Consider the following 19242-nt stretch of genomic DNA (forward strand, 5'->3'; position numbering starts at 1 on the left):
TGGAACACAGGTTAAGAATCCTTCTCTAAGTGATAGGATCTGCCCATTTTCCTGACATTCCTTAGAAATTCTGGAGTGGCAGTGAGCTGCTAGGCAGCTAGATAGTGTAGTGGATAGATCTGAGAAGTGGAGGGCTGGAGAGTCAGGAAGATCCAGCTATCCTCTGTTTCTTTTCTTTTTTTTTTCTTTTTTTTTTTTTTTTTTGGATCCATTGTCTAAACATGTTCTAGGAAGCTAGTCCAGTCAACAGCTTCTCTCCTCATCTTTCTCCCTGCTACTCTCTCCTCAGCCTCAATCATCCCTTATACCAATTCTTTCCTCTATTTCCTGACTTTCTTTTCTCCTCTCGCCCCTTGTACCACCCCTTTTTCCTGTCTTGCTGTTCCTTTTCCTTCACCACCATCATCCTTATACCATCCTTTATTCCTCCCTAAGATTCCTCTTTTCTCTCCCATCACTTCACATTTCAAAAATATAGTACTAGGACAATTGAGTATCAAACATAGACTCCTAGAATCTCAGCAAATATCTAAATAAGATTCCCTTTTACCACATCCCTGACAAGTAGTCATTAAGGCTGTGTTCCAAGATCCTCAAACGAAGTGTAACTAATGATTTCTAGAAGCTATCTGTTCTACTTTTGGAAAGGTATAATAGGAAGCTTTTCTTTGCAACAAGCACCACGCCCTGGCACCTAGTGAAGTGCTTTGTATAGAGTAGATGTTTACAAATGCTCACTGATGAATTGATCATGTTCCTCCCATCTTTTCTCCAGGCTAAACATTCTTAGTTCCTTCCAATTAATCTTCATATTTCATTTTCTGAAGGTCTTTCACCATTATTAACAACTTCCCCCTCAATGTTGTCCTAAAATGTGGTACACACAGCAGAATTCAGTAATTTAAATGCCCTCTGACATAGTATAGAGGACTTTGATCTCCCTAGTTTTTTACTATGCCTTTATTAATTCAGTCTAATATACTTTAGCTTTTTTTTTTTGTCATTTATACCACCAAATGATTGCCTTCCATTAAGCTGATAATCAAACAATAAAACTTCCAGATATTTTTTTGCTGAGGTAATTGGGGTTAAGTGACTTGCCCAGGCCAGGGTCACATAGCTAGGAAATGGGAAGTGTCTGAAGCCAGATTTGAACTCTGATCCTCCTGAATTCAAGGCTGCTGCTCTATCCACCACACCAATTAGCTGCCCCAGATCTTTTTAAGAAAAGCTAGTATCTAGCCAGCTATTTCTCTAGTCATCCCCACCATTTTATATATACAAAATTATTTTTGAAACCCAAATGTAAGATGTTACCTTCATCCCTATCCCTTTATATTTATCCCTACATTTCACTTAACTATACTTGGCCCAATATTCCAATTAGTTGATATATATTTGCATTCTAATTCTACTACCTAATATATTAGCTCTCTCTCCTAACTTTGTTATCTGCAAATTTGATCAGCATATTATATATGTTTTTATCTATCATTGATAAAAATGACAGATCCTAAGACATTTTACTATTGAGTTCACAATGAACCAATTTTGAAGTAGTATAATTATACTGTTACCTAGCCCATATCTCTTCAAATTATTTACAAGAATATCATGAGAAGTGCCATTAAAAGCTTTATTTATCTAGATATCTATATTTATCTATATTATCTAGGTATAATAATAAGGCATAATTAGGCATGAGTTTAGGTAAATAACATTCCCCTGATTTGTGTGTGTAATGACCCCATTAAGAAAGGAAGTGTGGTTCATGTGTTATGAACTGTTCTTCACAAAGCCAAGGTAAGTTTCAATCCAGTTCTTCTTTTTCAGCCATTTCTTTTTTTTTTTTTTTTTTTTTTTTGAGGCTGGGGTTAAGTGACTTGCCCAGGGTCACACAGCTAGGAAGTGTTAAGTGTCTGAGACCAGATTTGAACTCAGGTCCTCCTGAATTCAAGGCTGGTGCTCTATCCATTGTGCCACCTAGCTGCCCCTCAACCATTTCTTTAGGGCAACTATGTGCCACAGTGGATAGAGCACTGGACTTCAAATCAAGAAGACATCTTCCTTCACGAGTTTAAATCTGTCCTCAAATACTGATTATGTGACACTGTGCATGTCACTTAATCCTGTTTGCCACAGTCCTTTATATGTAAAATGGGCTGGCAAAGGAAATGGTAAACCACTCCAGAATCTTTACAAGGAAAATCCCACGTGGGGATCACAGAGTCAAATGGAATTCAACAACAGTAATCTCTGTATTATTATATTCTGGAATTTTATCAGGAATCAAATTTAAGCTCACTGATCTATAGTTTACAAAGTTACATTCTCTTTCCTCTTTTAAAAATCAGGACAGCATTTGTCCTTCTCCAATCATTGGAACGTCGATTTAAAGCTGAAAAGAACTTTATAGATCATTGAGTATAGACTTTCTCATCAACAAAGAAATTGAGACCCAGAAAGATTAAATTTGTTTATAATGACATAGCTAGTAAGTGTCTACAGTAGGATTTGAACTCAGGTCTGCATGATGATTCTGAGTCTAGAGCTCTAACCACTACATAACACTGCATTGTAATCTTATCATGCTTTAGTGGCCCATGGTCTTGCAAAGGCCACTGATGATAGCCCAGCAATTCCTTTTGTCCATTCTTTCGGTACCTTAGGATGTAATGAACTGGGTCAAATTATCCAATCTCATCAGGGCATCTAGGTACTTTCTTATGCTCTCCTCATTTCAGCTATTAGCCAGTTTTATTCTTCCCTTTGCAATGTAAGGATCACTCTGGCTGCTGAGGCAACAAGACTGTGTGCTATGCATTAAGCTGGATATTAATGGAAGGGGAGGGACTAAGCATCTTTCCTCATTGAACCTAATCTGAAGTGATCTTTTCCTCCTCAGAACTTCTGTAACAATTATTGCTTGTACCATACACATTTGACAATTAATTATCTTTTGACTTGTGACACTTCTTCCAATGTCCCCTAAATGGTTATTTAAATCTTTCCTTGTTATTTGACTTTTCAAGTGATTGTGTTTTTGTAGCCCTGTATTTACACCATGGATGTACACCTCCCATTTCTCTGGTTTCCATGGGGACCTTCACACTCTGGGAGGTCAGGAACTGAGGGTTGACAGGTTCCCAGAACTGAAAAGTGAATTGTTTTTACTGAACTCAGGCTCTTTAAAATGACAGACTGGATTATTTGAAAGGGAAGCCCATCTGAAATACCATTACATGGCACACCCTGAGACAGAGTTGGATCCTCCCAGTGGAGGTTACTTTCCCCTTCCTGGGGAGACATCACAACCTAAGATATTAGAGAAAGACCTGATAGAGTCCAGCCAGAGGAGAGGGCAAAATGGCTTTGTGGGTTTGCTGAATGAAGATAACAGGGAGAAGACTAAGGGAGATCTTAATTGGGAATCCTCTGAGTAATTGCCCATTAGCCAGGAAAGATAGCATGAGACCATATCGTTCTACTACTCTATGATTGTGAGATTGGGGAAAAGACTAGTTGGGACAGACAGGAGCTCTCCTGTGCCAATGGCTCCCTTGGGGAAAGTGTGTACAGTATGTGAACTCAGCCATTAAAGAGGTAACAGCTGCTGCTGAACCTGGAGACACCAGACCCTTTTACCTGAGCAAGTGAGCAGACTCCCGGGAAGTCTCTATACTATGATCATTATTTTTCTATTGCTTATAGTAAATGTATTTTAAACCATGATTTGTGTCACTAAAAGTGGAACAGGAAATAAGAATCTAATGGGGAATGAAGCATAAGCTATTTCTAAGCTATATTGGGGTGGGGAAAGGAGAATTTCTGGAGGAAATTCCAGGTGGAAGCACAATGAGCTAAATTTGGAATCAATTCATGAAATAGTCTCTGAAAATGATTCTTTTACATTTGAAAAACACCACATTGAACCAAAAGGAGCCAGAACCAAGTTGGGGAGAGGAGAGTGGGGAATTACTGTAGTTAAGACAAACTTCTTGCACCATAATGTTGGTTCTTTACCTGTGGGAGGTACCTACAAGCTCTTCTATTAGACAGCTGGAAAGTACTCTGATTTTAATACCTTCTTTGAGATAGTGGGATTAAAACTCTCAGTACATTGTCTTTACCCAGTGAGACTGTAAGCTCCCTGAATTCTAGTTTGAATTCTTAACATATTTTTGCATCTTTCATAAACAACCCAGCAAAAGTCCTTTAATCAACAAGGCATTCAATGGATATATTCTGATTTGATTAGATAGCATTTTACTAACCCTCTTGAAAATGGTTTCTCTCTTGGATCTTCTAGTCACCTCAGAACTCACCAATGCCCCCCAAGCATTCTCCCTTGTATTTGCTGTTGGGATCTATCCTGCTCTCCCCCTGCTGCCCTACTAATCATTCACAGGACAATTTTCCTGAATTACTCCAAGGAGCAATCCAGGTCTACAAAATAAACAAAAAACCCCACATAGCATTAGAATCTGATCTCTTATGATTTAAGTTTGAAAATGTGGCTTCTCATTCAGAGGATCATATATCTGGAGATGAGAGAGACCTTTGAGGTCATATAGTTGAATTCCTTAATTTTACAGATTAGGAAACTGAGATCCCACAAGATTCAATGACTTGGAGGGAGTATAAAGCATGGGAAAGATTAGATTTACAATAAGAGAATTTAAATTAAGATACTGAATCTGCTCCTTATTACCCAGGTGACTTTGGGGAAATCAATTCACCTCTCTGAGGCTAAATGACCCTAAAGTCCCTCCAAGCTTGAAATTAATTCTATGATCCAGGGGTAAATCTGATTTGGGTGATTTCCTAGGTAACTTTTGCCACTAAATTGAAGAGCTCACTGAGAAGGTTACAAATGTGGGTCTAAAAGGCCTTGAGGCTCATTTAATGCATATACTATCCCTTCTTGCCCTAGTAAGGCATTCTAGATCAGTACCTTCACTCTTTTAAATGCTTTTAATTAGTTCTTTAAAACTGTTGTCAAAGATCATTTTATTATATTAAACAAGAATTGATTGAATGCCTATTCAAGGCAAAAAAAAAAAAAAAGTCCCTGACCTCAAGGAGTTTATGTTTTACTGATTTCACCTGTTTTGAAACAAAACAACAAGCAACGATTGATTAAGTCTCACTTTGTGCCCTAAATGACTTTTGATCACTTAGCAATCTTGCCTCACAGATGCTGAGTGCCTCACCACTGTTGCTACATTCCACTGTATGATTCTTTGTCTAGCCACAAATATATAAATCAAGGTTTGGCCACACTAAGGTGGGTCCCCCTCCACCTATGGGTAGGGCCCCGGCACACATGTCCTTGCTTGCAAAGCTGTTTCCCTAATTTTTAAATTAAACTTCTGGAATTACACATTTCACCTATGTTGGATCGCTTGCTGTCCAGGGGAAGGGGAGGGAAAAAAAAGAGGGAGAAAAATTTGAAACACAAGGTTGTGCAAAAGTAAATGTCGAAAACTAGCTTTGCATGCATTTGGAAAAATAAAAAGCTATTATAAAAATTAAACTTCTGTTTTATTCTTGACTCTCTTGTTTCTGGCCTACTCTATTCAGTTCTGGTCATTCACACGGAAACCAGTTCAATCCAGATGCTCATATATAGTTGTCTAGATGGAGGGGAGATCCCAGACTTTTTCAAGTAAGAAAGATGAGTATGGAAGACATTGCCTCTGGTTCTGGGTACTTTTGTTGGAAAAACAAAACAAAACAAAACAACAACAACAACAACAAACAAAAACAGAGGCAGCTAAGTGGGACAGTGGATAGAGTGCCAGCCCTGAAGTCAGGAGGATCTGAGTTCAAATTTGAACTCTGTCACTTAACACTTGACCCTAGCAAGTCACTTCACCCTAACTGCCTTAGCACAAAAGAAAAAAAAAAAAAAGCAACTAGAGAGTATACTGATGTCACAGTGGGCTTCCCCAAGCTCCTAGGTTAACTTTACTCCTCTTATCTCCTCCCATTGAGTCATTTACAAGTCGTGTCTGACTTCATAATCCCATTGGGCTTTTCTTGGCAAAGACCCTGTAGTGGTTTGCCATTTCCTTTCTCCTTAAACCGAAAAGTCTGTCAAGTATACATGTTCCCCCACACCAGAAAGCTTGTTATTAAGTATTTACTAGCATATCTATGACCACAACTCATCTTGGGCAGAAGTCCAGAGAGTTTCATTTAAACTAAGTTCATAGAGCAAGTTAGTCTGACTGTATTATCCTCTAATCAATAAACTTAAGTGGCTCCCTATTACCTCCAGGATCAAATATAAATACCTCTGTTTGACATTCAAAATCCCTCAAAATCTAATCCCTTCCTACTTTTTCTTACATCTTACTCAGGGCAACTAGGTGATAAAGTAGAGTTCTGGGCTTTAGGTCAGGGAAACCTGAGTTAAAATTCAGTCTTACACACGTTCTTGCTGTGTGACCCTGGGCAAGTCACTTAACCCACTTTGCCTCAGTTTCCTCATCTGTAAAATGAACTGGAAAAGGAAATGGAAAACTACTCCAGGGTCTTTTCCAAGAAAACCCCAATGAGGTCATGAAGGGCTGGACACAACTGAATAGCACACTTTATTCTCTGTCACATACTATATAATCCAGAAACACTGATCTCCTTGCTGTTTTTCCCATGACCCTCTATTCCCCACTCCCAGGATTTTTACTAGCTATCCGCCATGTTCTCCTTTTCTTCCCCTCCTAGCTTCCTTGCTTTCCTTCATCTCTCTGGGGAAGTCTCATCTTTTGCAAGAAGCCCTTCCTAGTCCTTTTTCATTTTAAACCTTCCCTAGGTTGATTATTTCCATTTTTTCTGGTTTATATTGGGTTTGCATGCAGTTATCTGCATCTTGTCTCCTCTGTTAGACTCCTTGAAAGAGGGAAAGCAGAGAGGTTTTTGGAAATAGGAGGAGAGAGGTCTTTCTATGTCTCCTCAGCACTAAATGAATGTTAATCGATTGAACCACTGAGGGAAGCTCTGGGTCTAGACCCTAGATCTCCTGACTACCAATCCCATGCTCTCCAAACACACCTTGATATTCTGCCTATTGGATCACTTTGTTTCTTGAATCCCGGGGACTTACTGAGGTGCCTTGTACATCATCAAAAACTTGTGACTTTATGGATTGGCTAATGACTCAATCAACAAGTAATCAACATTTTAGGCAGCGATGATACAAAAATAAAAATGAGACAGTCCCTACTCTTAAAGGAACTTACATTCTTTCTAGGGAGACAATACATAGACAGATACGCATATTCATAATCAATGCAAAATACATAAAGTTGTATAGGGAGGTAAGAAGGTAAAAGTTGGGCAGGCCAGAAAAGGTTTCATATAGTTGGTAAAGCTTGAGCTGAGTCTTGAAGTAAGTAAGGGTGGAAGTGAGGCAGGTGAGCATTCCAAGCATGGGCCACAGCCAAGGCAAAGGTAGGGAGACCAGAGAAGCAATAAGAAGACCAATCTGCCTAAAGTGCAAGAAGGGGAGCGATGGATGAGACTGGAGAGGTAGCTTAGGGCAAGCTTGTGCAGGGATGTAAAAAGAGTTTATATTTTATCCTAAAAGGCAATAAGGAATGAGTAGGAATTCCTTGGAATTCTATTCTTTGAGGCAGATTGTAACCTATCTAGAACTTAATCTTAAGGGGCTGTCTGGGGCTCAAAGAGTGATTTATTCCAGTTCACACTCAGGCCTTTGTGACTGACTTTAAATCTAGTTCTTTACCTACAATATTTATCTACCTCTACTTTTTCACATAATAGATGCTTAAGAAATATTTGTTGTACTGAATAAGAAAAGAAACATTTATATTGTGCTAAACACTTTATAAATATTTTTCTTTTGATTCTCATCTCAATCCTGGAGGTAGGGGTTATTATTATTATATTATCAAATATTTATTAATAATTAAATAAGTACAATTAATAATTAAATAAATTATTATATTTATTAAACTACACTATTTGAGGAAATATTTACTTAAATTAATTTTTAATATTTGAATAAATGGAGGCAGACAGAAATAAAGTGGCTAGTAATTGTCTGAGTCTGGAATTGAATTCAAATCTTCTTGATTCTGGATCCAGTATTCCAACTACTGTATTGCCTACCTAACTCTGTTAGTAGCCACTTGCCACTATCCAGATCTGGGAGTGAAACATAGATAAATCTGTCTAGAGAATTTGAAGAATTCTTCAACAAAGGTATACCAACATTTACTTACTATGTGTCAGGCACTGCGCTAAGCAACAGAGGTACAAAGAAAGACCAAAAACCAAAAAACCAGTCCCCAATCTCAAGGAACTCACAGACTAATGAAGAAAGTACTTGAATGTAAAGTTGCATGGAAACCCACCTTCTAGCACCAAGGTTAGATGAAGAAAGGTGGGAAATTAGGGGCTATCAGAGGAGCCTGAGAGAAGGTGATCAAGCCATAAGTGACTTTCTAGAGCCCCATTATCTGACTCTCAAGACTTTAGTTCTGAAATGTACCAAGTTCTGTAGTCATCCAGCACTGGAAGCTGCCAACCAAAAACCAAAGTTCATATGACTGCCATCATGACCAGTGTTACTATTCAGCCTCAGCAGAATGGTCCCAGATCAGGCCCCGATAACTGGTATTGTTGATAATCATAATGAATGGGTGATTGATTGGTGAGTTTGATTGACTATCCTTCAATCAATCCTTAGTAAGGCTGGAAATGCTAAAGTGATCACGCCTGAGCCAATATGGCTACATAAAATAGATATAGCAATCACCACAAATAGTGTCGCCTTTGAAAACAAAGGGCAAGAAATACAGCCTGGTCGTCAAGAAGCCAAATTTTCCATGGGTCAGAGCCCAGGCTAACAGAAAGCTTCAGAGGAAAGCCTTGTGTAGGATTATTCCTCTTTGTGGGAGGAGTGGGGAGAAGGAAGAATTGGACAGATTGTTTCAGTGTGAGGGATTAAAGAGTTCTAATGGCACAGCAAAAATCTTGTGCTATTGAAACTTGGAGATGATAAGCCTTTAAAAGTTTATAATGCCAGAGCATTTAGAAGATTCTGTTACTGATCTTCAGCAAGTCACTTAACCTTGTTACCCTGCAGGCTAAATCTACACAGTCAAAACATCTGGATGGGGAAAAAACCCACCAAAGAAGTGAATGCAAACAATCACTCTGCCAGTTGTCTGGATGTTTTGTCTGCATCTTAGCCAACATCTGGATATTTAAAAATCTCTGAATTAGAGGCTATAACTTCTACTTTCTATCCAACTTGTCCGTTTCTCATTATTTTATAAATCAAATACTAAGAAAAATATCTTACATCTCACATTACGTATAATATATTTATTTTTTAAAATATATTTATGTATACATTTTACTCTTCTTAACTTTGAAAAAATTATAAATGTACCATTTACTGGGTAAAGTAGATTATTACATGCAGTGTAGATGTGAATTGAACCAAAAAATATAATAAAATCCTATAATTACACCAGCCTGAATAAAAACTGCTGGAGGTGTTTGAAATGTGGGCGGGTTTGAATCCTAATGCTGGACTCAGCAAAGTGTTGAAAGGACCTGGTGAAAGGTAATGGTCTCTAATCTTCCTGTGGGAAGGAGCTGTAGCTGCACTCTTAACCATCAGAGTGGTGACAGCAGGTTTGTAGTTATAGTTTTGTTTCACCATACATTTCTATGCCTGTCATTCAACCAGCATGAATCAGGGATCTGGATGTTCCTAGGCTGATGCTGAAATGGAGTAGGCACTGGGACACTCAGCACAATGTGTCTAATGGTAATGGCCTAGGCATCTTGAGAATTGAGTTTCAGGCTTGTTTCTGTCCTAAATTCCCTGTATGATTGGGAACACTTTTAGGTCAAATGAAGATTATAGATTCATGAAAATTAAGAGATGGAAGAATCCATAGAATTCAATTATCTCGTTTGGGAGGCAATGTGGTCCAGTAGATCAAGTACCATATTTGAAGTCAATAAGATCTTAAATTGTCTTTTTTTTTTTTTTTTGCAAAACAATTGGGGTTAAGTGACTTGCCCAGGCTCACACAGCCAGGAAATGATGTTAAGTGTCTGAGGCCAGATTTGAACTCAGGTCTTCCTGACTTCAAGGCTGGTGCTCTATCCACTACACAAACCAGATGCCCCTATATTGTCTTCTTAATCTAATTTTCTGATGATGTAAAGCTAGGAAAGATAGCCACACCATCATCAGAATTCAAAAAGTTCTTGCCAGACTTGAATATTGAACAGAATCTAATCAGATGAAATGTATTAAGAAAAAATATAAATGTTTACACTTGAGGCTCTAAAAAAAAATAATTCCAGAAGGGCAACATGAGATAGAAACTGGTTAAAATGCAATTCATCTAAAATATTAAAAAAAAATCTAAGGGTTTTAGTGGAACAAGTTTGATTATGAAGTGAGGTGATATGGTAGTCAGAAATGATCTTATGATCTGAGGCTGCCTTAAGAGAGGTGTGATACTGGGAATAAATAGTCATAAAGTTCCCTGGGCAGACCCTTTGTGGGGCATTGTGTTCAATTCTGGGTGCCATATTTTAGGAGAGAAGGAAATAAGCATTTATTGAGTACCTACTATGTATCAGTTACTGTAAAAATATTGTCTCCTTTAATACAACAGCCTTAGGGGCCAGATGCTATTATTACCATCCCCATTTTATATTTGAAGAAACAGGAAGACAGAGAAATTACTTACCCAGGGTCATACAGATCTCGTCTGAGGCTGGATTTGAACCGGACTTCAATTCTCTATGTACTATGATATCTAGATCCTTTGATACACTGCAGAATGTTTAAATAAGCCAACTAAGGTGGTATTTCTTACTCAAATTCATTCTATACAAAGACTTTATGAAAGAATTATAGTTGGTTAGTCTGGAAATAAGGTGGCACAGTGTGTAGAGTATCGGGTCTAAAGTCAGAAAGACTTATCTTCCTGAGTACAAATCTAGCCTCAGACATTTACAAGCTGTGTGATTCTGAAAAAGTCTGTTTGCCTCAGTTTCCCCATCTGGAAAATGATTTGGAGAAGGAAGTGGCAAACTGCTTCAGAATCTGTACCAAAAAACAAAAAAACCAAAAAACCCAAATGGGATTATGAAGAGTTGGACGCCACTGGACAAGCAATATTATTATTAAATATGAATCTTGGAATGAGAGAGAGGAAAAAATATATCCTTCTTTCTTTGCTGCTTGAAAAGACTGACAGTTGGTGAATGAGAGAGAGGGAAGAAAGAACAGAGGAGAGAAGCCATGGCCACTGGCAGAGGAAGCTTATTGCAAAACAGTATTGGTAACACCTCTGAAATTTCCCACCCTGGGGAAAAGCCTCCCCAGCTCCCAGCCCAGTTCTGCTTGTTCCAAACCTTATTTCAACTTCAAGGAGATTTGATTTCGTTGGCAAGACTATTAACTCCAATGATGCAGATTGCTGGACCCTCTCCACTCTAGTAAACAATTTCATAAATTGCTGTGGTCAAAAGCAAATCATCATCTAATCATGGACTCTCTAGGTCTATCCTCTTGAAATTCAGATGATCACATCTTGCTTTTCTTTTATAGAAATCACCCCCAAATAGAAACACAGAAAAGATTGAGGGAGGCTGTTTCTCCCATACATCCTTCTCCTGGTCTAATGTGTTTGATATTCATGGAACCTTTTTCTCAAAATGCTTTCAGGTCTATTGCCTCATTTATACTGGTAGGGGCCATAGAAATGGGCACAGCCAAATTAAGGCACAGAGGCAAATGGGAAATATTTTACAATCTAAATAATGCATGAGCTAAGCTTAAATGATCATCTGAGGGGGAGAATGAAGTTATGATGTAGAGAAAAAAGGAAAAAAGGCTGAAATGAGATGGTGAGTCAATGAGGCAGAGAGATATAGGAAGGCTGTTCTGGATGGCAGCAGATGTAGATAAGGAGTTTCTTAGATTAGCAAAGATGAAAGCTTATGAAGGGATAGAGGGGAGGCTACTGGCAAATAAGTCAGCCAGCCAGCCAACAAGCAACATTTATTGAGTGCCCACTCTGTGGAGAGCACACACTGAACTGAGGGATATTAGGAGGACTAAAAGAATTCCAAAGAGGATCTCATAATCAAACTAAGAAGAACATCACCAAAAATCCCAGTGACCTTGAAGTTCATGGTATCAGAGCTACAGAGATGCCAAAAGCTTATCTAATTCAACTGACCTAATTTATAGATGAGGAAATGGAGATTTTTCAACAGCCCAACCCTTGTGTAGAACACAAAGTCTATATACAGTTGAATAGTAGTGTCTTCTATAGAGCAGCAGGTACGTGCAAGTGAGTGGATAGAGCTCTAGCCCTGGAGTCAGAAAAGTGATCTTTAGGAGTTCAAACCTGGCCCCAGATGCTTATCAGTTGTGTGATCTTGTTTGCCTAGACTTTCTTATCTGTAAAATGAGGTGGAGAAGGAAATGGTAAAATATTCCAGTATCTCAGCCAAGAAATCCCCAAATGGGGTCACAGAGAATCAGATATTACTGAAATGACTGAATAATAACAACAAATTCTAATACCTGTGAATTCTAAAGCCAGTGAATTCTGGAAGTGAAAACTAATAGCAAGTCCCTCTAGGAAAATAAGCTAAGTACAAGCTAGACCTCTGTGAGGAGAATCAGATCCATTCCCACTAAATGACTCAGACAAGAATGGAGTGTAAGTCTCCTGGTGCCCAGTCTAGTGTTCTTTCTATTCTGTCAGAATTATAAACCATAATCATACACATTGTATTTCACCATAACAAAGCTAAGGAACGGCGATGTTACATGATGGGCACAACTAACTCAGCAGTATTATGGAATATTATAGAGGTGGGTGGTTTGATAACTGGGAATATTGTAGTCTTTGAGCTCAGGAGCTCTTAAAAATAAAATCACAGTCTTTGAGAAATATAGAAAGAAAGGCGTGGCACCAACAGCTGAGCAGGAGCAGTGGTAGGATGAACCTTATCAGCCCAGGATTTAAGGAGCCGAGCTGGAATAAATTAAATGGGGAAAACAGAGAAAGAAATAGAATCTTGCTTTCTCAAGGAAGGGCAAGATCCAGGAGGACCAATGACAGCAAAAGTGTCTTGGAATACAGTCCGAAGTCACTGATTCTACCAATCTCTTAAAGAACTAAAATAAATTCCAAGAAAATATCTTTTTCTCTCAACTTCCTGTGCTGGTGTCTGTCCATTAACGGACACTAGGACATACTTTGATCACTTCTTTTCTTGGACATTTCCAGTAAACTGAACTTTGCCTCAACTACATTGAAGGCAGGAATTGTTTTTTACTCTCTATCTTCATAAGTCAGAAAGGAAATGTCTGATAAATGATTATTGAATTAACCATAAAGAGGGCAAGGGGTAGTTAGAGATAAATATAAATTAAATTAGAAAAGAGAGTCAACTTTTTATCTAAATGTTAGGAACTTTACTATTGGGGGTTCTGAACTATTTTTATTGTACTTCTTTGTTTAATATAAATTCTACAAAGCAGCAGGGGAGGTCAACATGGGGGACTAAAGGACTATTACATTACCCCCAGTGATAAATATTGAGTCAATAGTTCATTAATCTCCAGAGACAAAGAGGATATGCTGGAAAGTGTAGGTCAGCCAACCAATAGCATGACACCTCCAACTACCACCAATATTATAAATATATGTTTATGTATATACTTGCATACATATATAAAAGTGTGTGAGAAGAGAAAGGGAAAGAAGGAGGGAAGGAGGGAAGGAAGAGGGAAAAAGGGAGAGTGGGGGACAAACCCTGAAATCCAAGTACATTAGAATGCCTATTGATTTTTGGCATCTTCTAAGCTATAATTTAGAGAGTCTGGTTTAGATTTTGATATATAAAAATATCCAGAAACAAGAAAAGATTTGAAGGTGAAATGGGTACATAGTGATAGTAAAAAGAAGGGGGAGGAGGAGGATGAGGAGAGGAAAAAAGAGGAGAAAGAGAAGTAGGAGGAACGAGAAAGAAAGAAGAGAAGGAAAAGAAGGAAGAGGAGGAAGAAGAAAGAGGTGGAGAAGGACTAGGAGGAGGAGGAAGAAAGAGGAGAAGGAGAGAAAGGACAAGGAGAAAGAGGAGAAAGAAAAGAAGAAGAAGGAGGAGGAGGAGGAGGAGGAGGAAGAGGAGGAGGAAGAGAGGAGAGGGAGGAGGCTAATTATCAGTTATTCTAACTGACTCTGGACTAAGAAGATCCTGATTGTAACAGTCTTTATAGTTGCCTTGGGCACTGAGAGTTTAAGTGACATACTCAGGAAGTGTGTCATAACCGGTGTCCATCACAGACAACACGGCTCCAGGTCTTCCTGGCTTAAATAGAGGCTATTTTTTTATCCACTGTGATGAAGATGGATCTAGGAGCAATAGTCGGAGGTTGCAGAGAGGCAAATTTCTGGCTTGATGGAAAGAAAACTCCCTAATGATTCAAACTATGCCAAAGTAGAATAGGATCTCACACCAGGAGTTCCCGAGAGGTCTCCTAAGCACTTGTCAGGCAAGTTGTAGCCATGATTTCTGATCAAATATATTAGATGACCTTTGAGGTCCCTTGAAATTCCAACACTGTGATCTTTTCCATGCCCAGAACAACCTACTTTGACTGGTCAGGGATTGCTGAGGGTGGGGTGGGAATGGAGCTTTCTGGCAGCAGTGAATGACAGCTGTTCAGGGGTATGGCCCTAGGGATGGTACCCAGTACAGATGGGAAAACAGCATCTAATTACAAGAATTGGTCAAAGGATGGGTCTTTTCTCACAGAACAGTCTCAGTCATTAAATATTACCAGAGGATGGTGATACTAGAAAGGGTCAGGGTCACATCACTTTTAGTAACAATGGCTCTAGAAAATTAGGTGGTGCAGTGGATAGAGCACTGACCCTCCATTCAGGAGAGCCTGAGTTCAAATGCAGCCTCAGATACTTATTTATGATTGGCTCAAAAAAAAAGTCAACATTTGTTCAGTGCTTCAATAGGAGGTCTTTTCTTAATTTCCCTGAACTGCTTTTGTTACCATTCCTGAGTTATTAAATTTTGTTTATCTTATGGACTTATCTCTGGACAGAATTTAGGTGGTGTCATAGTGCACAGAGCACTGGGCTTGGAATCAGAAAAACTCACCTGCTTGAGTTCAAACCTAGCCTCAGTCACTTACTAGCTATGTGACCCTGGGCAAGTCACTTCACCCTGTCTCAGTTTCCTCATCTATAAAATAAGCCGGAGAAGGAAATGGCAAACAATTGTAGTATATCTGACAAGAAAATCCCAAATGGGGTCATAGAAAGTCAGATATGACAGAAATGACTGAACAACAACAAAAATCTATAGCAATGTTTCCCAAGGAGAGAATAAGAGGTTCTTTGAGGACAGAGAAGAGTTTGTTTTTGGTTTTTCATCATAAGAGCTTTGCACAGTACCTAGAAGCACCTAGCAGGTGCTTAATAAATATTTGTTAACTGATTAACCAATCTATTGCCTTTTTCTATATGCTCTCCAGTTTGTTCTCCTACTGGCCTTCTTAACTGTGGTGCCTAAAATTGACCCCATTCCCCTAGGAGTAGTTTGAGCAGTGCAGAGTTCACTTGAACCATCACCTCCTTATTTCTATGAATGCTGCCTCTCTTAATATACCCTAAGATCTTCTAGTGACAATAAACTGGAAACAGAGTGGATACCCATCACTTGGAGAAAGACTGAATACGTTATGGTATATGAAATTTATGGAATATTACTTTTTTATAAGAAACAATCAGCAGGATGATTTCAGAAAGGCCTGGAAAGATTTAAATGAACTGATGCTGAGTGAAGTGAGAAGAACCAGGAAAACAACATATACAGAAAGAGCAAGATTATTCAATGATCAATTCTGATGGATGTGGCTCTCTTCAACAATGAAATGATTGAAGCCAATTCCAGTGGTCTTGTGATGAAGAGAGCCATCTGCATCCATAGAGAGAATCATGAGGACTGAGTGTGGATCACAACATAGCATTTTTACTCTTTTTGTTGTTGTTTTCTTGCATTTTGTTTTTTTTTCTCTTTTTTTCCTTTTTGATCTGATTTTTCTTGTGCAGCAAGATAATTATGGAAATATATATAGAAGAATTGCATATGTTTAACATATATTGGATTACTTGCCATTCCTTTGTGAGAATGCCATGGAATACTATTGATGTGTAGTAATCAATCAATAAACATTTATTGAGCACCTACTGTGTGTCAGTCACTGTGCCAAGCACTAGAGGTACAAAAAGAAGCAAAAGATAGTTCTTCCTCTTTTTTTGTTGTTGTTCTTTTCGGTCGTGTCTTATTCTTTATGATCCCATTTGGTGTCTTCTTGGCACAGACACTGGAATGATTTGCCATTTCCTTCTCCAGCCCATTTTACAGATGAAGAAACTGAGGCAAATAGGGTTAAGGGACTTATCCAGGTTCACATAGCTAATAAATATTTGAAGCCAAATTAAACTCTTGCTACTGACTATAGGGCTTGCACTCAAATTACTGAGCCACTTACTTCTCCTATACACCAAAGTTTTATTAATACTCTGATAATGTTATTCTTTTGCTCAATAGCTGTCCATTGACATAAGATACAAATTCCTTAATATGTGATTTATCTTGATATTAATAAATATATTTATTATATATTTGCTCATAGTATTCTTTGCTCATACCCCTTCTACAAAAAATCCTTTCCATTCTTTAAGAACCAACTCAAATAAGACCTCCCCCATGAAGGCATTCCTGATGCCTCTCCCTCCTAAGTGATCGCTCCCTCTTTTGGAACCTGAATACTTATCTGTAGCTCCCTTGAGGCACTTAACCACAGTTTACATTTTACTACAATCATTTGTATATTGTCTTCACTCCCCAGCTACAGCCTAGATATTTGAGGTCAGAGATTGCACCATTCATCTTTGTATCTTAATAGCTTGTCATCTTATATGCTTAATAAATGATCATCCAATGAATGAAAAAATATATTTCTAACAGATGATGGCAAAGCTCTCTTGCTAGGGGTTGGTTTGTGGCCCAAATATATTTGTGACTCAAAGGGAAAGAAACCCAGAAGACATAGCCATGACCACTTTACTACTTAAGGGACCAATAGAAAGCCACAGAATGATGCTGAGCCTCAGTTTTCCTATTTGTAAAATATGGAGCTTTTATTCCTATTAAAAACATTAAAGAGTATAGGAATAAATGGATTTTTCTTTAAAGTAGTCAGTAGCATCCATTTAAAACTATCAATAAGCATCATATGTCATGGGGATAAACTGGAACCATTCCTAGTAAGATCTGGGGTGAAACAAGGTTGCCCACTATCACCATTACTATTCAGTATTCTATTAGAAATGCTAGCTTTGGCAATAAGAGAAGAAAAAGAGATTAAAGGAATTGAGGAAACCAAATTATCACTCTTTGCAGATGATATGATGGTATACTTAAAGGATCCTAGAGAATCAACTAAAAAGACTATTAGAAATAATCCACAACTTTAGCAAAGTTGCAGGATACAAAATAAATCCACATAAATCATCAGTATTCTTATACATCACTAACAAAATCCAATAGCAAGAGATACAAAGAGAAATTCCATTTAAAATAACCATCAATATTATAAGATATTTGGGAATCTATCTGCCAAGGGAAAGTCTGGAACTATATGAGCAAAACTACAAAATACTTTCCACACAAATAAAGTCAGATCTAAACAATTGGAAAAATATCAAATGCTCTTAGGTTGAGCGAATATGATAAAGATAACAATACTCTCTAAACTAATCTATTTATTTAGTGCTCTGCCAATCAAACTCCCAAGAAACTATTTTCTGACCTAGAAAAAATAACCAAAAAAATTCATCTGGAAGAATAAAAGGTCAAGAATTTCAAGGGAATTAATGAAAAAAATCAAATGAAGATGGTCTAACTGTACCAGATCTAAAACTATATTATAAAGCAGCAGCCATCAAAACCATTTGGTACTGGCTAAGAAATAGACTAGTTGATTAATAGAATAGGATAGGTTCACAGGACAAAATAGTAACTATAACAATCTAGTGTTTGACAAACCCAAAGACCCCATTTTCTGGGATAAGAATTCATTATTTGACAAAAACTGCTGGGAAAATTGGAAACTAGTATGGCAGAAACTAGGCATTGACCCACACCTAACACCATATACCAAGAGAGGTCAAAATGGGTTCATGATCTAGGCATAAAGAATGAAATTATAAATAAATTAGAAGAACATAGAATAGTTTACCTCTCAGACCTATGGAGGAGGAAGGAATTTGACCAAAGAAGAACTAGAGATCATTGTTGATCACAAAATAGATAATTTTTATTATATTAAATTAAAAAGATTTTTGTACAAATAAAACTAATGCAGACAAGATTAGAAGGGAATCAATAAACTGGGGAAAACATGTTTACACTAAAATGTTCTGATAAAGGCCTCATTTCCAAAATATATAGAGAATTGATTCAAATTTATAAGAAAACAAGCCATTCTCCAATTGATAAATGTGATAAATGGTCAAAGGATATGAACAGACAATTTTCAGATTAAGAAATTGAAACTATTTCTAGTCATATGAAAAGGTGCTCCAAATCACTATTGATCAATGAAATGCAAATTAAGACAACTCTGAGATACCACTACACACCTGTCAGATTGGCTAAGATGACAGGGAAAGATAATGATGAATGTTGGAGGAGATGTGGGAAAACTGGGACACTGATACATTGTTGGTGGAACTGTGAATGAATCCAACCATTCTGGAAAGCAATTTGAACTACGTTCAAAAAGTTATCAAATTGTGCATATCCTTTGACCCAGCAGTCTTACTACTGGGCTTATATCCCAAAGATATCTTAAAGGAGGGAAAGGAACCTATGTGTGCAAAAATGTTTGTGGCAATCCTTTTCATAGTGGCTAGAAACTGGAAACTTGAATGGATGCTTATCAATTGGAGAATGGCTGAAAAATTGTGGTATATGAATGTTATGGAATATTATTTTTCTGTAAGAAATGACTGACAGGATGATTTCAGAGAGGCCTGGAGAGACTGACATGAACTGATGCTGAGTGAAATGAGCAGAACCAGGAGAGTATTATACACGGCAAAAACAAAGACTATCCAATGATCAATTCTGATG

This window comes from Sminthopsis crassicaudata, chromosome 4 (assembly GCF_048593235.1).
Source record: "Sminthopsis crassicaudata isolate SCR6 chromosome 4, ASM4859323v1, whole genome shotgun sequence".
In the NCBI taxonomy this organism is placed as follows: Eukaryota; Metazoa; Chordata; class Mammalia; order Dasyuromorphia; family Dasyuridae; genus Sminthopsis; species Sminthopsis crassicaudata.